This window comes from Phodopus roborovskii, unplaced genomic scaffold (genome assembly GCF_943737965.1).
Source record: "Phodopus roborovskii unplaced genomic scaffold, PHOROB, whole genome shotgun sequence".
NCBI lineage: Eukaryota > Metazoa > Chordata > Mammalia > Rodentia > Cricetidae > Phodopus > Phodopus roborovskii.
Window position 1 is genome coordinate 7,953,698 of NW_026126603.1, and position 26,991 is coordinate 7,980,688.

A 26,991-nucleotide genomic window follows, 5' to 3' on the forward strand; every position below is an offset into this window, starting at 1 on the left:
CAAGAGATGGGATTGAATGAGCAATGCTGCTGAAGATGAAATAAACTACCATTGTAGGCATCGATAGGTGCAGCTTATTTTGCAAGGCATTAGAAGAGAAATTCCAGAAATGCTCATCTGTGTCATGCCTCGTTGCTCCAACAACAAACTGCAAGGAGAATACAATATTTTCAGGAAACTTGATATCCAATGTGTTTATTTCAGACTTTCTTAGTCCCTTCCATCACTTTCTGCTCCAAAGGGAAAAGTCAAAATTGTGGTGGAGAGAGATGCGTGTTTTCCAATAGCTTATTCTTCTAAATATTGATGAATTTTATAATGAAAATATTTTCTTTTTATTTTTACCCTATTAGTGCCACACAAACTAGCAAGTAGATGGTTATTTAATAAAGTAAAAAAAACAATGCACACAGTGAGTTCATAGAAGCTATATGTGCCTAAAAGGTTATGTCAGTGAAAAGAGAAAAAAGTGTTTTGAGTGAAACTAGAAAACATAAAAACTGAAAAAACAAGTGGAAAAGGAGCAATTATTGTAAGCAAGACTGTGAAAATAGAAAAGTATGAATTATTTTATAAAGTATTGCCTCTGGGAGCTTGTGGTTATAAAGACTTAGTTATTTGGGGATAAGAAGTGAGTGTATAATCAGATTCAGAAAGTATAAGTTTCCAAGAAGTGATGATGTCCTAACTGGTGAGGAAAAGTAGAAGGCATGGGGTGAGGCAGAGAATCCAGGGCCAGATCCCAAGTCAAGTCCAGCTTCGCGGCCGCAGGTCACAGTCCCAGACTGGTGTATGTCACAGAGGCCCAAAGCTCCACCCTCCAGGGCACTTGATGCTTAATTCCATGTAGACGTTCTGATCTGTAGCATGATGGGAGATGTCATTCTGTATATGTTTCTCATACTGGTTAATGAATAAAGCACTGTTTGCCAGTAGGAAAGGAAGATAGGAGGGACTAGGAGACAAGGAGGAAATAGGAAGTAGTAAGGAGGGTCAAGATGGAGAGTCTGGAGAGAACAGAACCGCCATTCCTCCGCTCTTGGTAAGACCATGTGGAAATACATAGAAATGGGCTAATAATTAAGATAGAGCTAGCTGATAAGAAACTAGTAACTGGCCAACAGGATTATATCAAATACAGAGTCTCAGTACATTAATTGGGGGAGGCGCGGAGGCGGTCGGCAGAAAAACCATACACCTTACAAGGCCCAAAGCTCCACCCTCCAGGGCATTTGATGCTTAATTCCATGTAGACGTTCTGATCTGTAGATGACTTTCTCCATTGAAAAGAGAGTTGGGGCTTTAATATTCTGGGTTTTGTTTTCTTATATTACATTTTATTTTGTCATATTTGGTTGTTATCTCTTAGAAGCCTGTTCTTTTGTATTGAGAGACAGAAAGGGAGTGGATCAGGGTGGAAGGGGAGGTGTGAAGGGACGGGGGGGTATACAGGGAGGGGGTAGAAGGAGGGGAAGCTGAAATCAGATTATATTGTGTGAGAAAAAAGTCTATGTCTAATAAAAGAGGTAGGAGGGGACAAAACAAAAACAGAGGAAGGTAAAGGAATTCAGAAGCACAGGATCCAACATAAGCCAATCTCTTCATCTAGGTCCCTGTCCACTGTCCTAGTTGCAGTCACAACTTATGTTGTGACACAACTCCGCCTATGTGACATAACAGACACAGAAGACAGCCGAGGGCTCCCAGCAACAGTGCCGCCCCATGGGGAGGTGCCATGAGAAGATGGGGAGGCCACACCACTCTGATCCTCAGTCTGCACTGTGTGCTCTCAACACTGATGGAGCCACGTACTTAGAAGTGTACATTTTGCATAAATACAAGTGATGCTATTAGCAAAGCTCAGAGAACTGTGTTTTAAAAGGTCCTATAGGTTTTACTTTATCTCAGCTGTGTACCTTCCTTATTAAAATTAATGTAAAACAGGAACATTTTAAGTCCAACAAATTTGAGTTTCCTAACATACATATATATATGTATATACATATACATATATATTTAATTAATTCATTTTTAAACTTTCCTTTTACATTCCACCATGGTTCTTCCTCCCATCCCTCCTCCCACCCTCCTTGCTTCCTCCCTAGTCCACCCCCCCATCCTCCTCTTCTCCTAGTGGGTTCCCATGAGGAGTCAACAAATTCTGGCACATTAAGTTTGGGCAGGACCAAGCACCTCCCCCTGCATTAAAGATGAGAATAACATAAATATATTAATGTAAACATAAAGAAATCTATTTTCAATAAAGATATTCCAAAAGAAAAGAAAGAGTGAGAGATGCAATTTGATCTAAGGTACAAGGTCCAGAAGATGCTATTGGACTTGTGACATCTGATGCATTAATTCTTCAAGTCTGAGATCAATGGGAATGAAGCAGGATGTAAAGAATAAACAAGTGGAAGATTGTAGAGAGCCACTGGTGCCATTCCCGAAGATGTCACCTGTTTCCTGTCCATAAGCCAGCAAGGCATGGATGTGCGATCCACGTCATGGGGTGACTGTTACGAGCGTTGCGGGCTGCACCTGTCAGTAACGGACACAGCTCCACTGCACCTGTCAGTAACGGACACAGCTCCTCTATATAAGCAGAGCCCTTTTTCCTCCTCGGGGTCCTCCCTCAACTTGCTGTAATGAGTCGCGCAATAAACATAGCTGCAGAAGAATCCTGTTGTTGAGCGTCGTTCTTGCAGGCAAGGCGATAGCGCTTGACAAGTGGTGCCGAAACCTGGGAACCTGACATCAGCAGCACAAGGGGGACCCTTCAGGAGACTGGAGATGATTCAGAACTGTGGCACAAAGGTAACAAAATAAGGCAAGTTCTGATAGACATGCTATCAGGAAAGCATGTCAGAAGCAGAACGTGATGAAAAGTTGGGTGCGCGCAAAAAGAAAAAGGCTAGCAAAGAGAAAGTGAAAGAGCCCCGAGAGACTGATCAAAAAAATAAAAATAAAAAAAATAAAAAAATAAAATAGAAAAGAAACAGAATAATAAAAAAAGCCACAGATGGAGAGAATCTGGATACTGTACGGTATTATATTGTCTTTGTATTGTTTGACTGCTGAGGAAACAACTGTTAAAGGAAATGTTGCTGGATTAATTCAATTTATATATTTTAAAAATGCTTTGACTCCAAAATTTAAGTTCAAGGACAAGTTACTGGGGAAAAGGATTTCTATTTTTGTTTCCACAGAAAATAAAAAGCTGTGGATTCCTTCCAAACTAATGTGGTTTGAGCAAGCCAGACCCCCTGAAATAACTACTGCTTTTGCAATAGCGCAGGTGAAAGCTCTTAATCGCCACATGGTGAAACCATTTTGAAGAGTAATGCCACCTGGATTAGAGGTTGATGTCCTAGAGCCTGGGAGAGGGGTAACTCCACTATTCCCCAGCAACCCAGGTGGGCTCCTCATTGTAATCAAAACCCAGCTCAACGTGGAGCCTCTAATCCTTTTGTGTTTGTGATTAAGCAATAGCACCTTTGCAAACTCTAGTGAGAGAATGCTATATTGTACACCTCAAGTATGCTTCTATTCTTTATGTTGGGATGGAGGAAAATTTCCTTTGGCCCTTGTGACCAGAATGCCCAAGTACGTTCTGGTAGAGAGCCAAGCACCATGACCCTCTTTAGACAGAGGAGAGATTTTGGAATCACTGCTGCTATCGTGGTTGCCATTACAGCTGGAGTAGTGGGAGCCACCACGGCTGCCATTGCCATGCATTCCACTGTTGACTGCAGCTGCCTTAAATAACCTGTCAGCGAAAGTAGCCACTGCTTAATTAAAAGGTGGTATTATGGTCTTAAATCAACGAATTGATCTAGTTCAGGAACAGATTGACACTTTGTGGCAGCACAAATAGGATGGGAATGGAAGATGACAGGGCTATATGTGACCTCTGTGCCATATCAAAAGTCAAAAGCATGCCTCAATATGGGGCAATATTTGGAATGGAAAGCCATATGGCATGATCTTAGCCAATCACAGGCCTCCATTGATTCACGATTAACAGGAGGATTGATGGTAGTCAATCAGAGAATTGATTTGGTGCAGGACCAAATTGATACACTCTGGTAGCTAGCCCAACTGGGCTGTCAATGGAAATATTCCAATTTATGTGTCACCAGTGTACAATATGAAAATTATACAAGAGCTGCAAACCTTTCTAAACAACTTTTTCAGTATCTTTTAGGTGAATGGACAGGAGAATTTGATAGCCTGATGGACCAACTCCGAATGGCCATCGTACATGTGAATTCCACCCATGTGGATGCCTCTCTATCAGAAGGATCGTTCTCCTGGATCTCCACCGCTTTTTCCCACTTTAAGGAGTGGGCAGGTGTAATGGGGTTTGGCCTGCTGTTATATGATGGGGTGGTGCTCCTGCTCTGGTTGGTGTGTAAGCTACGTGCTCAACAGACACATGACAAAGTGGTTATCGCTCAAGCCCTAGCTGCTATGGAGATAGGCTCCTCTCCCACTGTGTGGCTAAGCATGTTAAAAAATGGGCATTAATTGTCCAATAGGACAGCCCTTGCACCCTGAGTCTTCTATGACATTGCACCAGGTTAGGGTGTCCATTTTTTCCCAGAAACAGCCCTAATGCTCTGCGGGGGTTTTTCCCATTGCACGCAGACAGGTGCTTCTTTAGTTTAGCCTAAATTCTTCACGCTCAGGTTGTTTGGCTTAGCACTGCACTCTGTGTTGACTCTAGCTATGAGCAGCTCCGAGAAGGGCAAGTCTGGTTGCATGTGGGTTGGTGTCCAAGGCCCCACCTCCAGGGAAAAGATGCCGGACGGGTATGGCACTGACTTGGCTGACTACCAGGATTCAGGGTCATTACAATGTCCATCTCATTACTCACTACCCTTGCCTGTTGCATTTATAAAACAAAAAAGGGGGAGATGTAGAGAGCCACCGGTGCCATTCCCGAAGATGGCACCGGTTTCCTGTCCATAAGCCAGCAAGGCACGGATGTGCGATCCACGTCATGGGGTGACCGTTACGAGCGTTGCGGGCTGCACCTGTCAGTAACGGACACAGCTCCACTGCACCTGTCAGTAACGGACACAGCTCCACTGCACCTGTCAGTAACGGACACAGCTCCTCTATATAAGCAGAGCCCTTTTTCCTCCTCGGGGTCTTCCTTCAACTTGCTCTAATGAGTTGCGCAATAAACATAGCTGCAGAAGAATCCTGTTGTTGAGCGTCGTTCTTGCAGGCAAGGCGATAGCGCTCGACAGAAGATGCAGCATCTGAAGAAGTGTGGGCTCAGTGTGTAGTGACTGGGTGGGAAGTAGCTCTGTCAAGAGCAGTAACTGGATAGATGGCAAGCTGTGTCCTTCCTGAAGAAGGGTGGGCTTACAGATGCTGGTAATATTTGAGAAAGTGTGTGTGTGTGTGTGTGTGTGTGTGTGTGTGTGTGTGTCTGTCTGTTTGTCTGTGTTTGTTAAACATTAAAGTTTGATCTGTTGGTTTTTAAGTATTGGTAGTGCTTTTTTTGTTTGCTTTTGCTTTTTGGTTTGCATCAAAAGACACAGATTACTTTGAACAAATAAAACCCTTTCATGGTTGCTTCCCTTAACAGAATAGAATATTTGAGTCTATAGTATATTTCTTCTACATGAGAATAGCTTCTTCTAAATGTTCAGGAAATTCTTCAGTTGTTACTCAAACAGAACTTAGTCTTAATGATACTTCTTCTATTACTACTACTACTACTATTATCATCATCATTATTATCTACTATTTGCATCCTGACAGAAGTTTCCTCTCCCTCTTCTCTCAGTCCCTTCTTGAATCTCACCTTTGCCCCGACTCCTCCTATATTTCTATTCAGAAAAGGGCAGGCCTCCCATGGATATCAACTAACATGGTATATCAAGTTGCAGTAAAACTAGGGACCTCACTTTGTTTTAAGGCTGGGCAAGGTGACCCAGTATGAGGAATAGGGTCCCTAAAGACCTTAAAAGAGTCAGAGACAGCCTGTGTTCCCACTGTTAGGAGTCCAACAAGAACACCAACCTATAGAACCATAATATATATGCAGAGGACCTAGGTCAGTGCCATGCAGACTCCCTGGTTGTCACTCCAGTCTCTGGGAGCCCCTATAAGCCCATGTTAGTTGACTCTGTGGCTTTTCTTGTGATGTCCTCAACTCCTCTGGCTCCTCAATCCTTCCTCCCCCTCTTCAACATAACTCCCTGAACTCTGCCTAAAGTTTGGCTGTGGGTCTCTGTTTCCATCTGTTGCTGGAAGAAGTCTCCTTGATGGCCATTGGGCTAGGCACCAATCTGAGTGCAGCAGAATCTCATTAGGCATCCTTACATTTTTTTCAGTCACATTTGGTTCTGTCTTAGGTCTCTGGGCCATCTAGCCTCTGGGTCCTGGTGCTCAGGGGCAGGCTCCCTCTTATGGCATGGATCTCAGGCTGCACCAGTCATTGGTTGGCTACTCCCACGATTTCTGTGCCACCCTTACTGAGGCTCATCTTTAGACAGGACAAATTGTACTGAGTTGGTGTTTCAGTCCCTTTGCTGGAAGTCTTGCCTGGTGGAACTTATTTTTAACTGGCATACAGAAGAATCAATGGGGTTTTTTGTTTGTTTTTGTGTAATACATAGAATACTTATATAACTAGTTTTTTGAAGATACTCACCCAAACAAAAAGCATGGGTAATAACTCACCTTCACGGGACTCTGGTATTGAAGTAGCCAAAGAAAACACATCAGAATAAGTTGAAAATTTGCTGAAGACTTAACCTTTCAAACTAAAGAGATGGTTCTAGACAATCAATCAGACAGCAGAATTCAACTCCTTATCATCATTTAAATACAACACTTTATTTGAGAATCTCCTGAAAATCAGAATTGGTCACTGCTAAATGACTCAGCCAAGGCAGCAGCTTAGCCAGGCCCCATCCCCCACCCCTCATGTTTTATTCAGTTAAGCAAGCCTCAAACAGAGCATCAAGGGTTCTTAGTCAGGAACTCCTTTACAGAAAGTTGAAATGTACCAAAATGCAATGATTCCTGAATTATCCAAGATGGTTCACAGATATGCCATCACACACTTAGAGTTAGGTGGTGTAGGCCTGCTGGTGTAGATGGGTGACGTAGGTGATTATTGCAATGTAGACTTGACCTGCAGGCTTTACTGTGAGCTCTTCCTTACTAGCAGACCCAAATGTTTTTGGTGTTTGGGCTTTGTTCAGCAGAAGGCAGGGAATAGCCTCCTAGCATCTCAGTGTCACCCCAGAGTGGATTATGTCCTATAACTTCTGGTAAATAGTGCTCAACAAACAATTTTAAATGCCTTTAAAATGGCATCAAGGACTTCGGTCCTGAGTCAGCCTCATGGCTTTCTGGTCCAAAGACTTGCTGATATGAGGCTTTTCCTGGGTTATAAGAAAAACTAAGTAATAAATGAGTCATGCCCAAGGCCTTCATTAACTGAATTACATGTAACAAACAAACCAAACCCCCAAACCTGGCATGTGTCTTGTTTTGATAATGGAGTGTCCCACTGTTTATTGCTGTTAACAACTGTATGTGATTCATACTCATGTTGGGTCTGAAATTCTAGAACTTATCAGAATGTTTATATATTAAAGGCAGGTAGAAAGAAGGTGCTTTATCAATATTTATTTGAAGACTTGGTGGAGATTGACCAAGACAGTGAATTTGTTTGAATATCTAAACCACACTGACAAATTTGGAATTAGGTGTGGTCTTGGTATCTGCAAGTGAATTTCAAAGTGAATCAAAAAAGTTTTGCTTTTCCTCCATCCAATGTACTTGGTAAACATTCAGAGAAGTGACTTGGCCATGTTATATTGCAGATTGGGGAGTACAGCTCAAAACGCTACCATTTAGCCACTTTGGCCTCCCAATCAGTTGACGACATTCCAAGAGGATTTACTGAAATGAAGTCCACAGTTGCTGAAGGCAGGCAGTAAGATTTCTGACTACTTTGTGAGCAGCTGTGTGGATAGTAGAATAAGGATGCTTACACCACGTTGTTATCAATCACAATATTGTGGTGTGGGGGCATGGGGAACAGTTCTTCTTGGGTTCCAAACACAGCAGCAAGACAGAAAATGGTGCTTTCAGATAGGAATAGGTGGAGGGTTGGTGAATTTTGCATCATAAAAAAACTTGAGAATAAAAACAAGAATTTTAAAAGTGCATTAAATGTATTTTGTGGTTCTCATCCTCCGGGATGTCAGAGCTTGGGAACTTTGGCTTTCTGATTTCAGCATTTGGGACTTGGGCATTTGGATTGTATCTTTGGGGATTATTGAGTCTCAACGCCCTTGTTCTCCGTCTTAGTCTGTCTAAGTTTATATTAAAAAAAAAAAAAAAACAAAGCAAAAGCAGTGGTTTATAAACAAAGCAATTTCCTCTTAATTCTAAAGCCCAGATTCTGGAGAAGTCCAAGATAAAACAGGCAGATGTGGCTTCTCCTGTGGGTCCTTTCTGGGTTCACTTTCCTATGGATCCTCACTTTGTGGAATGTAACATGCCCTCCTGTCTCTTGAAGAAAGATATCAATTCCATTCAAACCAGCCCTCCCAAAAAGCCTCACCACATACCCCTCCAGGGCAGGCTTCAACAGGAATTCTACAGACACCCAAACATTTAACCACAGCACTGTCTTACACATCAGCTCTAGTGACCCCACACTTGGCCATCAAATTAACATGGATTATGTTTAAAGAGGAAGATGAACTGGTAATGATAAATTAGGATTTTACAAAAGTGTAATAGATTTTTAGTAGTGGATACAAAGAAAGAACTCCGCACTGATATATATATTTTTTCCCATACTGGAGGATTTCTTACTTCTCAAGAGTGAGTCTTATCTTTCTTTCATGAATGTGAAAAACCTGGAGCTTAGGATTGCCTCAGGCTAGTAGGCTTGAAGGTCTTTTTGGGATTGAAAAAAGGTAATAATCAAAATCTAGGTCAAGATACTATTTATTCTGTAGAGAATTGTTTAAGCTAATGCTTAAAATTTAAGTCAGAACACATTTTAATCTATGATTCATACCATGCCTATCAGATATTCTTAATGACTGCACACATTGTAATCTTTTCCTGACTACTTTGAGGAATTTTCTAACATCAAGTAGAACAGCCATTAAATTATCATTATAAAGATATCAACCTCCCTTCATTGCATCTAACTATTTCTCAAGGCACATGGATGAGGTATGTGTCTGAGAGCTTTGGAAACTTCAATATATCTCTTCAGAGAGCGAGTGGAAACAAAGAGTCTATGGGAGAAGGAGTAAAAGAGAATAGGAAAAGAGGAAAGTAGGAGATGATGTGCTCAGTGCCTAACGAGGAATCAGATGAAGCCACTGGCAGTTATCAGTGAGAGATACAGTCAGGTCTAATTTTACAGTAGTTATTTTTACAAATAAATGAAAATATGTTTGAGAATGCAGTAGCAAGAGTTTGTGAGATGGTAAAGATTGGGACAGAATAAAGATAGTTGTTTATTATAAATAGTTTTATGGAAGAAATTAGACAGCCTTACATGTATAGTATATAGCAAATGACCTTTGATATTTAAGAGTATGGCCTTTAAATGCATTATGCTGAAAATGTTTTTTTCTACCTCCCCACCTCATTCTAACAGTTGGAGATGTGAAGACAGGGTCCAGCCCTTTTGCTTCTGTCTTCTGCCTTATCCAGAGTAGCAGTTCCTAGAAGAAAGGATGGCACATTGTATCACACAAGTGAAGGTTTTCTGCCTATGCCTGGTTTCAACAGGATGGCTGTCACCATGCTGTGAAGTACCCGTTTTCTCTAAGTAGGTCTGTCCAGAGAGAAGAGTCTCAGTAGGAAGCCAGAGCCTACCTCTACAGCACCTTGGTAGTGCTATGGATAACTTCCACTTTTAGTTGTCAATGGTAGCTTTAAGCTCTTTAATTATAGATTCATTTTCTTCCAAAGAATTCTGGCAAACCACATGTCCAGATCAGAGTTACTCTGCCTAAATTCTGCACAGGCACCTGGCTTTCCTGCTTCCCCAAATTTGGCTTCCTGTGCACTAGGTTGAAGAATCAATACTCTCTAAATTATTTTTAGTGAAACATCAAATTGTTTAAAATACAACAATATAAATCTGAGAGGGTCACCCCAAGTTCCTTCTTGCATTGCCAAATGGTTTTCTGTTCTCCAAATGTACAGGGTGTAACTTACGCCTCTCTTCCTCCCTGGAAAGAACAAGCCCTCACAATTATCTCCCTGATGTGGAGTGACACCAGGCTGAGGATTCAAAAGTCACCTTGTTATTTTGGCAAGAGATGGGACAAATGGAGCTCATGGCTCTGTGTGGCTTTAACAAGACCTTCTCTTCACTTGTAGTATTGGGCCTTCCTGGGTGACAGCTGTGGACATTTTGGCTGTCAGAAGTACACATCTGCACATCAAACCAAGACCATAGAATGACAGTACAGATGTTCCATGTGTCTACTGCTGCTTTTGCCTTCCTCCCATCCAAGTACTAACCAGGCCCGGAGCTGCTTAGCCTCCGAGATCAGACGAGATCGGGCTGTTGAGAGTGATGGGGCCATGGACTACCTTTGCTTTTCTATCCAGTCAAATCCTTTCTCTGAACTCTATGCAGAAAGTGGGACACTTATAGAAGAGACTTTATTCACTGAATGGTCATTATTTTAACTTAAATATTCATCGATTCAACACCCCTCTTGTTCTAGTTTTTGTTTTGTGTGTTTGTGTGTGTGTGTGTGTGTGTGTATGTGTGTGTATGTGTATGTGTGTGTGTGAGAGAGAGGGGGGGAGAGAGAGAGACGGAGAGACGGGGAGAGGGAGAAAGGGAGAGGGGGAGAGAGACAGAGAGATGGGGAGAGGGACAGAGGGAAATAGAGAGAATAACAAAAGGAAATTGGAGTGCACCCTGACATCAAGGCAGAGGCTAAGCCAAGCAGGAAGGGCTGTGTAGTAGTTTGTTCTTAGTACCCTGAAGGAAGCTCTCCAAAGCCAATGCTGTGGGATTTCTATGGAGGCACCACCAAAAGAGGCACAGATAAGCCTTATTATTATTCAGTCTTCAGGCTTTCCTCTTCCTGAGGCTGAGGGGTGGACCTGAAAGTTGAGAGCTTCCAATGATGGCTCTCTCTGGTGTCCTGCGGGTGGCCTCATTGCCAAAAAGATGCTTCAGTGTCTTTGGTAATTCTGAGACATCAGGAGCTCTGTGTCATGAACAAGGGTAAAAAGAGCAACTGTTCTAACAAAATATTCTCCCTTCATTCCTTTCCCCAGAAATCTAAGGAGTCCTACATCAGGAACCAGGATGAACAGCAACCAAATCAAGGATGAGAGCACAAGTACAGATTTGTTGTGAAGAGCCTGATACACCTACAACCCTCAGCACCCATGGCTTCTGGAGAGCCCTAACTAAAGCTCCAGTTCTCAATCCTGACTGGGCCTACCCTCTCCCATGCCATTGCTTTCCTTTCCTTTCCTTTCTTTCTTTCTTTCTTTCTTTCTTTCTTTCTTTCTTTCTTTTCTTTTTTCTTTTCAAAAAGGCAACCAATGGAGGCCATGCCAACATTTTTATGCATTGTCTGAATATAAGAATCTCTTATTAATTACTGCTGATTAGCCAAAAGGCAAATATTTAATTAAACCTTGGGAGATAATGAAATTGCACATGAATTATCTATCTAAGAGCACACAGGTCTGTGCATTTCATTAAAATGCTCTAACTAATAATCACATCTCCTATACCCAGACTTTGTTAGCATGGGTTGTCTTTTTTTCAAGTGTGTTTCTCTGGAGGGGTGCTCCCTCACCCCTCCCATTCCCACCCCCACTAAACCCCTGTATTTGCTGACTTGTATATACTTTGTGACTCATCCATTTCCCATCACACTTGCACAGGCTGACATGGTGTTGATTGCCTTTAAGAGTGGTGACCCTCTGCTGCCTTTGAAAGGATTTGTCTGGAAGATGAACAATACTCTGTTTGGATCAGTTTTCATGTGTTTATGTTTTCTAACTTTATTTTTGATGCCTCTATCTGTGGTTTTAAAGAAGGCAAGGTAGCCACTGCTGATACTTACTAAAAGTGTTTTCAATGGTTATGCCAAACATTTTTTATTTGGTTTATGAAGGATTGTGTTATGATGGACTTTTCACTATTGTGACTAATGGGAAAACGTGTGTTTTAGTTCACATTTTTCTGTGGTTTCAGTTCATAGTTACCAGCACCACTGACTTTAGGCTTCTGGTAAGTCAGAGCATCCTGGCAGCAGGAGGCTGCACTTCGTAATGGAGAGGAAGCAGAGGGTGGGGACTTGGGTAAGATAGATATAATCCCAAAGGACCTGCCCTCAGATTTCCTTCATTCAGGCCCCAACTTCTAAAGTTTCTAGAACCTCTCCAAATAATAACACAAGCTATAGAGCAAACCCTTAACTAGGAGCCTAGGGTAGGAGTAGGGCAGTCCATAGTTAATTCATAACAAAGATGCAGCAAAAATACACCCCAAACAGAACTGAAGGAGCTGTGAGAACTCCAGTTAAGGCCTCAGAGATCATATGTCCCTCAGGAAGCTTCCAGAGGGAATTGCCAAGACAGAGCAATCAACTGGGAGTTACAGAAGGAGAAACAATGCCATGTCCACTTTTGGAATTGTTGAAATGACACCTTTTTTTTTTTTTAATCATTTCCTCTTCATTTTACATTAACACATCCTTCCTTTTATGATGCCAGAAGTTAATGAGAAAGGGGATAGGGGTATGTTAATAGTCTTATTTTGTGATTGAAATTCCACAGTCTTATATTGGTTCTTATTTGGGTGTTTTCTGTCTGATGAAATCTTAATATCTGAGACATGCTGGCTTACACACAACTTTCCTTATTGCATTTGATGTTGCTCTTTCCAAATTCTGGCCACGCTTCCTCTGCTGCTGCTTGAGTGTACATCTATGCAATGAATATTTGGGGATTATCATCTTCATAGTGTGGGCTGTCCATCACCATGACCAGATGACATTACTGGAGTGCTTGACACAAGTTGTTAGAGATTACCTCTGATGCCACACTGCACGTGACACTCTGCCTCAGGTCTCATTTCTCCTAAACACACTGGTGGGGAAAACTAGATGATGCTCTGTAGACTGGTTACCAGGATCGTTTATGCAGGATGTGTCAGTGTTGGCACTTCACAGAGTAAGACACTTTAAATGGCTAGGAACAAAACCTTAATGAGGCTCTGAGTTTGGCATATCTGAACTCATTTAAGAGATGCAGTCACGTGCCACAGAATCACATGTTGGGCAACCATAAACTACATATGCCACATTGGTCCCATAATGATAAATCTTCTAGTGTTGTCTTAGCTTTTGCAAGCACACTGTTATGTTTGCACAATAATGGCGTTGCCAGTCTGAATCCCTTTGACCATGAGCCAGTCTTTAAGCAAAATACAGCTCTATTTGATATTGTATGACTCTAATTTGCATGTTATTTTAATTGTGTAAATAGCTTTAGAGCCTAGTATAAAGATGACATCAGCACATTAAAAGTATTTTGAATACACAACTCCAAAGGATTTCTACAAGAATAATACTCCAGATAAAGATGCGGAAAATTTGTGCTCATTCAATGCTTCAAATTTTATAAGTCGGGTGTTCTGTTGTTTGCCTTAAAATTACTTTGCCAATCTAATTTGTATAGTTAAAGGCATAAAATAATCTTTTTTTGTTGTTGTTGTTGATTTGGGACTGAGTTTTGCTTTGTAGCTCAGGCTGACCTTAAATTTGTGATCCTGTTTCTCAGACTCTGGCATGCTGGGATTACCACTCACGAGTCACAACCCCCATCTATAATAACTGGTTACTTGTTTTTTATTCATTAGCTTCTGCATTTATTTACCTTGAGTGTCTTGTATGGGGCGGACATAGGAAGTTTCAGTCAAGAGTGAGCTGAGAGCCAAGCCCTTACATACAGTCTTAGCCTGAACAGACTGATATTTCACAGTCAACCACCAGGAAACCCCATGACACTAACATTTCCACTTTTCCTTCCTGTCCTCTCAAAAATCCTGAGAAATGTTGACTGATTCCAACCATGGACTTCACAGAGGAGTGACTGATTAACAGCTTTGCTGTGACATTCTTCATCCACCTGACACTCAGAGCATGAGCTACTGACTTTGTTTGGATGGAAATTCACAACAACCACAGTGAGAGCAAATACACAAATGTGCAAATAGCAGTTCATCTCAAACACATGGAGGTAAAGAGAGAAAAGATCCCAATTCAAAAAATATGATCACTTCCAGGACAAGGTAAATGCAGATGGGTACTGCTTCCTGAAGGTCCCCCAACTTACCAGGAGAGAGAACAGGGAGCTCAAATGAGATTCCCACCAGCAAGAGTCCCCCAAGTTAAACACAGAGAATTTGGTTCTTCAGAGACTTTGGCTCTGCATGCTGTTATTTAGGCTGGGAATGGAAACATGCGACTGTGAGGCGGATCTCATTCATGCATAATTGAAGCACCCAAGGGTAAAATACCGAGGCACAATAGCTGACATCTTATAAAAAGAGGAAGGAAAGGGGCAAGTTAAAAACAAGATACAAGACCCTGGGGACCATGGAGAAGAATACTTGGCACAGGCCAAGTAATCTCAAATAAAAATATCCACATTATGAGACAATGCAAATACAAAGACAAATGCAGGGAGGAGACAGGACTGGGGAGACAAAAAGGACATCAAACATCCAAGGAACGCAAGTCTCTGGTTACAAACTCCTACCATAACAGAATGCCTCTATATTCATATTCAAGTGGCTTTGTCATGCCTTCTATGCAACACGGTGTTTGCTGATTTCTTATTGTGCAAATATTATACAGTGTCATTAAAAACTAAGACAGATATAGTATCATTGGGCCACACTAATTTTCAAGAACTGTTCTTGACCCAAATGTAATTGTGTAGCATATGACTCTATGTAGGAACTAAAGAGAATCAAGAAAAATTAAATTCAACCCCAAAATCATTGTCTTTGAATAAGTAACGGCCAAACTTTAAAGTCCATGTTGAGCCTGTAGGGTATATGTTCACAAAAATATAATTTTATTAATTCACTTTGAGAATAAATATGCTATATTCTATATGCTTCTATACAAGAGAAGATTTATTTCTATATACTATAACAGCTTAAAAACATCGTTTTCATCTGGAAACCAACTGGAAAAGACTGAGCTTGATTCCAGGTCACCTTGATTCCAGGATGACTAATACATTTTACACACAATTTAATCACACTGGTGGCCAGCTTTTGCTATTTGTATGGGAACAAACGTTGACTTACGGTCTTGGCAGTCATTTCCAGCAAAGAAATCCTAGGACTTAGAGACCCTATGCTTATACTCAAAAATTTCCTGTTACCAGTTGGAAAGGCAATGAGTCATTTTATTTTGTTAGTGTCTGTGCCCATTTAGTGCCCATGCTCATTTGGTGCCCATGTATGCCTAGTGCCCATGCCTAGACAGAAACAAGAAAGCAAGAATCAATGAAATGACTCATTGCCTTTCCATCTTGTGGAGGGTCCTTAGCTAACAGATGGAAATACTGAAATCAGAACTAAGATGGTTAAATATCTCTCTGCACTTCTCTTTCCCTGGCAAGCATATTCCTTTTAATTTTGCCTGACTCATATTCAAAGTTATTCTGAGGACTTATAAATTTTCCTACTCCTTTTCCATCTTAAATGACCTGAGAAAACCAGTTCTGACTTTCCAGGAATAAAGTCCCCACATTGATATCTGCATTCATAAAAACAGTTTTAATGACAATGGAGGGATGCTCATCTTAAATCCTAATTTTCTAGTTCCCAAAATGGAATTAAGAATGTGGCTTTCCACAACGTTCATGGAACTTGTAATAAAGCGAATCAAAGAAAGTTTTAATCCTTTCCTACCTCCCAGGGGACACTCCATGAGAATATCCCCAATTCAAAGATAGAAACACTTTTCCATCGCCAAACCTAAACCAGGGACATGGAAGAAAAAACTACGCACAGTTCTGGCAACTAGAAGAGCACAGGGAGGTGAGGATGTCTTACCTATCCCCAAGCAGAACACCTACCTCACCAGCTAGACCTAATACCTGCCATGTTCCCTTGGTCTCCTGCCACTCACTGCTCACATGGCAAGTGGCCAGACCTTAGCATGTAGGTAGCTGTGGACCCATCCCTAGCTCTAGACTTCAGGAAATACAGGAGGAAGAGGCCAAGAAGATGGGATAGTGACTTTTGATATAAAGAGCCTCAAGCATGAGTAAGCACTCTCTTCTCACCTGGGGTGGACTCTTACTTAACTCTTCAGTGGAAGGCCATGTTTGCTTGAAAGGTATTTTTAAAGACAAAAGTTATCTCTTGGGAATTGGTCTCTAGGATATCAGTACTTCCAGACCCAGGATATATGCTTATTTACACATAAATCTATTTAGTTCTTTTTATTTTTCATGTAGAAAGCTAAGCACTATCTCCAAATTGCTGAGCCAAAATTTACAGAGTTGTTACACATATCTGCTAATATTCTAGTTATCTGATCAAAAGGAAAGTATCTTTAAAGGCTTACTGTGTTCATTGGGAACTATAACATTTAATGTGATTGAGATGATTATTTGTGTATATGTTTATTCTATTATTATTAGAATATATTATTTTTAATCACTTCAATTTTCTAAAATTCCATGGGGAAAATTATTTTTTATTTAAACCAATGAGCCATTAAATTAAAATATTGTTCATTGATTGTCCACTGAAAACCAATAAGGCATAGCTCTGTGAGCAATCATGTATAACATTAAGAATATAAGCAGATGCCTGGGTCCAGTAACCAGACAATGTCATAAAGTAATAGGTATCTGTTAACAGTCTCTGAAGTCCCACATAGTGATGGCTGTTGTCCTCCTTGACCTATCCCAACTGAGATTTTCCAAAGTCAATACTCTGGGGTCTAAGAACTGTACCCAAGGCTACTTCTTTGTTAATAAATGCATTTGTCTAAAATCATGCAATATATCACAACTGAATCTCCATATTGAGAACTCAACCTGTAGTCAAAAGAAGGAGGGGAATGAGCAGGGATGGAAATACACACAAAAATGTAGGAAGATGGTGAGAATGGTTGTTCACAAAACCACTGTAATAACCCACAGATGAACTCCTGGATCTCAGAAAGGAATATGATTCTATTAGTAATTGGAATGCTCTGAGAACCAAACCAACAGAATAAAAGAAGGCATTTACTAGACTAACTTGAATGATACAAGACTAAGATCACCACTGTGCCTTCTGAAGGTTGCAAATCCAGGAGAACCTGCAAATTCTCAAGTGAATAAGCTGGAAGTCTTAGAAGAAGAGAAAGTCAAATGATATAGCATCTATCCAAGACTGAAGGCCTGAACACTCCCTGGAAATATTTGGATTCAAGCCCATGTTCAAAGGTTGAAGACTCTAGAGTCTGATGTCTTTGGGAGGTAAAGAAAAAACACACCACTCAACAAGCTAGACACACGAGATCCCTACTTCTGCCTTCTTAGCCCTTTAAGGCCCCAACCATTGGAAGACACGGCCTACATCCAGAACAAGTCTGTGCCACTATGTTTTCTTCTCCACCACTGGTATTCTCTGGAAATGCCATTTTAGTCAGCCATAATGTGCCTTCCAAGGTTCTAGGCGGTCTGCAATCTAGTCAAGTTGGCAACCCATGAAAACTATAAACTACAGATGATCTCTTATAGCTATTGTATTGCAATAATAGGTGATGGTAATCTTCAAATTACTGTCAATAAAATGGACAGACATTTTAAGAAGGGGACACAAGAAAGACAGTCACAAATCTCTAGCTCAAGGGGACATGGGTTTTTTCAATTCCAGTCAGCTCTTACTCTTTCTTTCTCTTCTAATTCATGTACTCCTGGGCAAGGCAATTACATTTTCTAAGTCTCAGTCTATTTGCTTTTATATTATGAGGTTATTAGTAATTGATATATAACAATGAAAAGAGGATTAAATAATGTAATTTGTATAAAGTGCTGTCTGCATAGTAATTGTTAAATCAAGGGTAGAGATTATGTCTAAGAATAATATAGATTAGTAAAAATGAAAACATTTTACTCAAGTTAATTAAATCTCATTTTAAAAAATAAGTAGGATGCTGATGTTAGAGTATGACCTCATTTCACTTAAATGAACAATATTGGGTCTATTAAAGAGATCTCATAAATGAAAGGGAAAATAAGACCAGAACAAGAGAAGAGTTTAAAATGTAACATTTATGGAACGAAATGCAAATAGTCCATGCATTTACTATTTAATTAGGTAGAAAATGTATCATCCACAGAATAAAAGAGATGTATTTACAACTGAGACAGAGGAAACTAAACTTCTTTTGTAGAGGCTATCTGAATGTAACTCCAATGCCTACAGACTTCCTTTCCAAGGTCCAAGTGCTTCATAAACCGTTATCTTCAGGCAGCCCCAGCTCCAACCCCTAGCTTGAAGAACAAGAAGAAAGCAGATCTAGCACCTAAAACTATACGTGGTAACAATTAAAGTTGCTTTATATTTATAACAAAAATCTTTATGTCTAGAGAAACTGTCAGGATTTACCTACCATAGTCTGTGGAACTTGGTGAGAGCTAGATATCAATACCAGCCTTAGGTCACTCACTAACCTTGTGGTCCCAGTTATCTCTTTGGAAAAACAACTAATAACGCAAAAGCAAGCTCAGATCCCTTTCTTACCCCTACTTATGTATACCTATATTAACCACCTTCTTCCGTTGTTTTAGACCAGCTCCAATTATTTGCCTTTACAGACACACAAAAATAGGGTAAGTGTCTGTCCTCCTTGACTGGCTATCTCCTTTCAGCATCAGACTATATGTGTGTCAGTCTCACAGAGAGCTGTCACTGCCCTGTGGATTGCTCTTTTACACACTTTCTAGCCATCCTAGTTTTCTCTCTGTTGGGAAATAAAACATCTGAACAAAAGCATCTTGAGCAGCAAAAGGTTTATTTGGCTCACACCTCTAGATCACAGCCCATTATGGAGGGAAGCCAAGGCAAGAACTCAAGGCAGGAACAAAACCAGGGACCATAGAGAAGCACAAATTTCTGGCTTCCTGCCCCTGAATCAGTTCTGGATTCACACAGACATGAGATCAATTTCACTAGATATATGACTTTGGGCAAATTATAGTGATTCAACAAACTACTATAAAATGTTCACACCTCCAAAAAGTTGCTTCAAAGCTGGGTAGTATGCTTGTAGCTCCAGCAATCGCGAGGCTGATACAGGACCATAGAGGGTTTGTAGTTAGAATGGGCAGCACAAGGAGACCTTATCTTAAAAACAATAGATCTAGTTGGCTCTGGTGCTTTGCTCATCCCTGGTTTTTCTCTCTATGCCTTTTGACTCCAGCCTCTCAGTATCAGGCACAGTGATGTTTTTATATCCTGGGTTATCATGTAAGCCAGTGACTCCTAGTCACCTGACCTGGTATTGAAACTGACATTCTCCCAGAGTTCTTTTGATAAAGAGAAATGCCTTTCCTTCTTTGTGGTACTCTCTCTCTCTCTCTCTCTCTCTCTCTCTCTCTCTCTCTCTCTCTCTCTCTCTGTGTGTGTGTGTGTCTGTGTGTGCACATGTGTGTATTCATATATGCATAAGCCTGTGAATGTATGTGCAGAGGCAAAGCAGATTTTAGGGATTTCCCCATATGCTTCTGCAAATGTGACTTGTAGCTAGAACTGCAGCTACAATCTAAATTGTACCTACTCCAGAAAGCCAAATTCTCATTATCAATTGTACAAAGATTTCCTGGGTGTTTGTACCATGCTTGGCTTGAAAGTCAGATGGCTTAGTGGGGCACATGTGCACAGACAGCTACTATACAAAATTAGTCTGTATAGAATGGGAAACCCAAATACATGTGTGGGGTCAAAGGACTCATTGTTTAAGGGTCTATTGCTTCCTTTGACCAACCTCTCTCCTGGGGTTTGGATTTGAGTCCCATATGAAGAGTGCTGGAAGGAAAGAGCTAAGAAAAAGTGTTCCTTTCTTCTCTTCTTCCTCCTTCTTCTCTTCCTTTCTTCCCCCTCCTCCTTATTCATCCTGGGGATCAAATCCAAGGTCTCATACTAGGTAAGGACTGCCATATTTTTAACCCTAGAGTATCCATGTTAACAAGGCTCCACAAGACATGGGTATACATATTTATTTTAGTATCAGTGTGTAACCCAAGGTGGAAAAGAGAAATGTTCTCATAATGGAATAAAATACATGCACCATTAAGTCACTGAAGCCCCCAATGACTGACCATATGCCTGGGGTATTCCTAATGCTCTCTGGGAATATTAGCATATAGTATTTACTTATCTACTTATCGAGTGAAAATACTGTCACAAAAAATACAGCAACAATGGCCAATCAGAATGAGGGGGGTTGTAGACAGCATGGAATAGGGAGAGGCTTAAGGATTGGTGGTAGAGTTCATGTTTAGAATTCATTCGAAACCTAGCAATAACCTCCCCCAAACACATGCATGCATGTGTAAATGAAAGTGGTCACAGTGGGACAGTAGGACCCTGGGAGTACATATATACTAAAGTATATAGGCAAAAGACTAGAAATGATGCAGTAACATAAAGGCAAACATAAAGGCAAAGTAACGCACACACACATAGAGTCTAACAGACCAGTGAGGTAAGGACTGCTAATGTGAACTAACTAAATCCCTTATCCCACGGAATGGGAATGTCCTGGAGACTCTGGTTACAGGAAATAATAGATTTATTTGGGTTAACAAGACTTTATCAGTGAGGGACTAGCAAAATACCATCAGCCTACAGCTACAATGCTATGTCGTTGCATCAGATTGCTTTCCTGAAGTCAAACAGTGGCCAGGCTCAGTCTTTCTGTGGAATGTAGTTTCTGAATGAAAGATGAAAAATTAAAAGATTTTGACTGTTATCATTTGTTTTTTTCCTTTTGAAGAGGAGGCTTGCATACATGTATTAAGAAATTATAAATATTTGCAGTCTGTGTGCCATAAAATGACAGACAGCAAGATGTACATTAATAAGTTTCAAAATGCTGAAAGTGGTCTGCAGGAGTCCAAATAAACTAAAATTTGAGCTGCTGAGAAATCTCACATGCTACTCGCCTCTTCCCAACTGAGTGTGATTTCTGCCTCACAGTCTTAGGTTGCCAATTCTGCCTTCTAAGCAATTGTGCCATGGAGCCTGGACCACTGAGATATGGCAGGTGGTAGAGTGGGAGGGAGGCCTGAGTCTGGAGCCTGAGGCACTGCCCGTCATTTGACACCAACTGATCAATTAAACTTGGCCCTGCCACGTGGACCTACCTTTCTATTTCTTCTTTATAATTTCATGACATTTAATTTATACCATGTATGTGCATTACACAAGAGGTGCAGAAAACAAACCAAAAATAAAAAAACCCTAATTTGAGGGAGGTATGTGTCCAAATTCTCTCTATTACCAGTCAATATTTACCTTATATGTATACAGCACGTGCAAAGCACCCCATTGTTGGTGTAAGAGGCAATTTGGCTTCTGTTATGTTCATTTAAATGTTCCAATTAGTTTGGTACTTTCATAATTATGTATAATTCAGTTTGCATTTATGCATGAAATGTTTATTTCCATAATTGTACAAGCATTTAAATTAATTACACTGTAACCTCTTGATTCTATGGGCCAACTGTTGAGTCTTTTTGTTAATATTTTAGAGTCATGCCTTTTTGTTTTTTGATTTTTTCACCTGACTTTGATGTGTTGTTTCTTCTCTATGGAATAGTCTCAGAATCATCTTGTAGTTTTCTTTTATGCCCGAACCTTTGCATTTTAACTGTTATCTGGAGATAGTTTCTTCCTTGTGAAATATCAGTTTTAATAACAGGAAAAGAAAAATGCCATAAATCTGCACTAACCATGTAAAGCTGAGGTCTCTGAGAGACTGATTAACATGGAGATGCTACACAGGTTCTTCAGTAATTAGAGATAAGCTTGCATGGAGCCGCAACTGCTCTGGCCTTGAAGCCATGTCCCAGGGCAGCCAGCAATTATTACAGCCTGGAGTACATTTCTTATATTCTGTGCCTCTAGCTATTGAAGATGCTCTAAGGTAAAGCGCCCTTAATTTCACAACAAGTTAACATCACCCTGGATGAGCAACACTTTGCGGCTAATACCTTACTACTTGCTTGGTAGAGGACCCTTGGAGAGCAAGCAATTAGAAATTCCTAATTCGTTGCTCATCCACCCATAAAAGGTTAAGAACATTCTGGTCTCTGATTACATGAACTGAGCAAGAGGCAGATACGGCCTCTTGCAGAGCCCTAGATAACCACCTGCCCTTTCAGCAATTGCTTCTTCTGACGGTTCTCATCTGAGAAATCAGGCACTTTAATTGTGGGCTTGGGTATTTATTTATCTTTATATACTCAGTGGGTTACAGTAGCAAGTATGGCATGGAAAAAGTTGTCATTTTTTTTCTTTTGGGTGCAGTCCTGAGTACCATGTGAGCTCACGGTGAATGCTGAACACTGATGACTTTATGGGAAAACCACTAATAGCAGCAGAACTCCTCTTTCAGATGCCTGATTGTCAAATGGCCTTTGAATAACGAGGGAGTTCATACAGAATGGGCTGTCCATACATGGGGGACATTGTTATAAGATTTAATTACTTTATGTCAATTGAGTGCTAATGAAACCTGACTCCATGGTGAAACCTAGGGACACACAAAACTTGTGCTGTATGCACACAACTCCATAGTAAAATGACAAGAGAACACAAAGCTATTGAGTCACAGGTAGTTGATTCAACACTTGGTTATTTGCCTGTGTTTTCTTTGCTTCCCCATCTACTACATAACTTCACCAAAGAGCAAATAAAGCCCTGAAGGAAACTTTCTTTGAACTGGAATATGTCTTAATAAAGATACAGAAAAGCTAAAGAAAGAACCTGAGATCAAAGGAGAAGATTGCTGGTGTATAGAATAGATCCAAGCCCTTCCAACTCAGTTTTAACAGGAAAGAATCATGACTTGATTTAAAGTTGAATAAGTTGCATTGATTGGTAGATACAAACAGTTAAGCTTGCCCTACTATCTGTATGTAGAGGGACTGAGAAGCAACATTTTTTTTTCTCCTTGAGAAATTAACTTCAACAACTGCGAATTGTACTCAATACATTGGCTGTAAATAAAATCCAAATTATTAAATTGAAACATTAGCATGAAAAGTGACCTGTTTTATTATGGCATTTTATGAATGTATGTTATTATCCAGCTCTCTTGGTATCTGCCCTGATTCTTACCCCCTCTGTTGATTCCCATCCTTTTCCCAGATAGCCCCGACTTCTGCCTTTACACACATGTATTCTAATAATCTCTCTTCCCACCCCTTGATATTAGTAGTTGATGTCATAGGTCCAACTACAAAATCAATTTAAGAAAGGCTAATTTCTGACTCTTTACGTCCCATTCTAAAGTTTGAATTCACCTTGCCACATCTTTGAAAGAGAATTATGGTAATCTATATTAAAAGTCACACACTATGCAGTTATATGTCCACTGAGATTAATTACTAATTTTGATATATATTTTATAAACATGGAATATATATAAAATTTCTCTTTCTATGTGCCAGGCTGGTGGCTGAGTGCTTCTGTTGGGCCACCTGGGTTCCCATCCCAACCCTACATGACCTTGAAGGGATTACCTAACATCTGCACTCAGTTTCTAAGTTTGCAAAGTTAGGATAACTTCCCTTGTTTCTTTATCTTCCCAGAACTACTAAGTGTAAACAGAACAATAGATGACTATAAAATTCTGAAAGCATACCAAGCAGTTATCCTCTCCATACAAAAGGTTTGCAGTAAATAAAGCCAGGAAGCCAGCATAAGACAGGTGAGATGGGCATGGGAGAAAGGGAGGGAGCTGATGGTGGACACACTAATTACAGAGCACTAGCAACCATTGTGTGGCTTTGAGTTTCCACGTGTCTTTTTCAAGTCTTCCTAGAGAATAAAGCAACCCTCCAGGTTTTACAGCAGTTTTGAAGTTGTGGAATCATGGATCTTATACATAGGCCAAACTATGCTGTGGTAGCTGCTGCTTAAATGGACTTTTTAAGTAAATAACTAGTCTTCATGGACAGCTGGGCCCCACCTAAACTTCAAACTTGATATGTTCAGCAAAGTGATCCAGTGAAACACTTTATGCTGAAGATGCATAAAAATCATTTAACTAGTTAAGCTCACTTCTGGAGGACAAGCAGAACTCTGCCCTCATAGGCTAAGTGAAACCTAACCTGCACATTAAACATTGAACTCCCCAAATAAATCTCATTATGCTTCCTATGCTTTTTAACCAAAATTGTTTAAAAGACAGCTATTAACCAATTAGAGATTGTTCATTGGTCATAAAAAGAATCCCAAAGAGGGAAAGGCCACTGTAATTTAGTGTATTGCAAACACTCCCTCATGCTCTTGTTTACAATCAATCAGAAGAGACTAGCAGTTAGAATAAAATAATGGAATTGAATGGACCACACACTTTGCTTTGTTTTTGTAGTTATATTCAGGGATATTAATAATTGAAAGAGGATGAGACTAAACTCCTCCATTTCTTTTAGTTCTTGACTTTTGTGTCTTATTAAACAACCTTTTATAATAACGACAAAACTGGATTGACCAGTCAGCATCACAGTTCTGTTACAGTGTGGACCTGGATATCTCCCAGAGGTTGATGTGTTAAAGACTTGATCCTTGGCTTGGTCCTAGTGGAGATATGGACCCTTTAAGAGGGAAAACATCTTTTAAAATGAAGGCAAAGTGATGTTAATTTCAAATAATGAAAAATTGAGAGCTTTGGTCAACATGAGACTTTAATTATAGAACACAGTAACATTCATTCCAGACACATGGTATCATATGGAAAGACTGGGAAATACTGGAAATTGGGAACACAATGGTAAATTAGGTGTTGAGGTTTAAAACAATATTGCTGGTGATGGAACTGGGCAAGTAGAAGTGTGTGAGAGAGGCTTGAAGTGAAGTGATATGAACTATCTCAAGATTGGACAGACTGAACTGATCTGAGTTAAGGCTGCATTGTGTGCACTGCAACCATGAGGGCCCGAGTTTGACTGCCACACACAGTGGTGGGGAAGCATTGATTGACAGATCCCTGGGGCTCATGTCCAGCCAGCCTCAACTAGTTCCTGAGCTCCAGCCTACAGAGGGACCCTGTCTCAAAAACCAGAATAGACAGCCCTTGAGAAACTACATCTGAGCTTGTATGCTGGCTCCCACATGCACCAAACAGAGACATGTGAAACACATACACCAAACAAAGGAGACACACTTAGAATACATAAACAAGCATTTGAAGTTAGAACATACGTGTGTGTTGTAGGATTAAAGTGGACTTGTGTCTGGGTGTGGTGACAGATGTCTTTAATGTCAACACTCGAAAGGCAAAGATCTCTGAGACTCAAGATTAGCTTGATCAACACAGTAAGTTTCAGGCCAGCCAGAGCTGCATAGTGAAGATTCTGTCTCAAACAGAAGGAACATAGACATATTCAGAAATAAAAATAATTCTTACAAATCAATTGTTAAAAATGAACAGACCAGTCTAAACACTGGGCTAATCTTAAACACATTTCACAAATAAAAGTATAGAAATGTCCAATAAAAAAATGAGAATCTGTTTAATGTTGCTAGTGGTCAGAGAAATGTCAATTAAAACTATAATGAAATGTGGCTTAAAACTCAATAAAATAAATAAAAAGTTTGATAGAGCTATTGACAAAAATATTCATGAAGATGTCAAAGTCATTGGAATGCTTATCCATTGCTGGCTGGAAAGTAAATTCATTCAACCACTCTGAAAAACCCTTTTTGTTATTTCTGATAAGACTAATGACCTGTCTTACAAGTCAGCAATTCTAATTGATGACATTTACTATGGACAAATGAAGATGTGTCCATGAGATTTTATGGAGACTCTTTGTGGTAATGTTTATATGCATTCCAAACCAGAAACAATTCAAATATCCATCAATTTCAGAATAGATAAGCAACAGACTATTCATATGATATATAAATTGGCAATAAAAAGAAATGAACTGCTGAACACACTAAGTAATGTTGATGAATTTCAAAACCATATTGAACAAGAGATGCCAGATTAAAAGAGGGCTTATCTATGTGACTCCATTATGAAGCTTTAAGACAGGCAAGACAGTTCTGTAGTGCTGACTCATTATGAAATGATGAGTCTTCTTTGGGCACACAGGAATTCAGTGCTTATGAAAACAACTGGAATTTCTGACAAAATGGAAAATTCACAACTGTCACTGGTGTGACTTGTATAAGTGTATGATGCATTGTCACAGTCACTGAAGAATGTTTATACATGTTTATTTTACTATATACATATTTATCTCAGCAAAGCCAACGACTCAAAAACTAAGTTGACATTTCATTAAAGAACATGCTCTTTTTCATTTAATGTATTTTTATATAAATTTTCTTTTATATTATGGATTTTTTACTATTAGTAAATTAAAATGTTTATTGAGACAAATCATGTACTAATTTTTAGTTGTGATTATAATGTCAAAGTTTTGTGCCTTTGTCTTGAACCCAAGTTCCTTTTTAGTCTCTGTTGGTCCTTTGCTGGCCACTTTATACCAATCAGGTGTCAGATGCTATTTTAAGTTTCTATTTGCTTGTATTATGGGAAGATGGAAAACTTATGACTTACAAAACAGCAATATAATTTTTATTTAAAAAGATGCTGACAGAATATTATTTTTGATACTGGTGTTTGCCTAATGCCTATCAATAAATTGTATATGTCTTATCAAGTAGATTGTTGA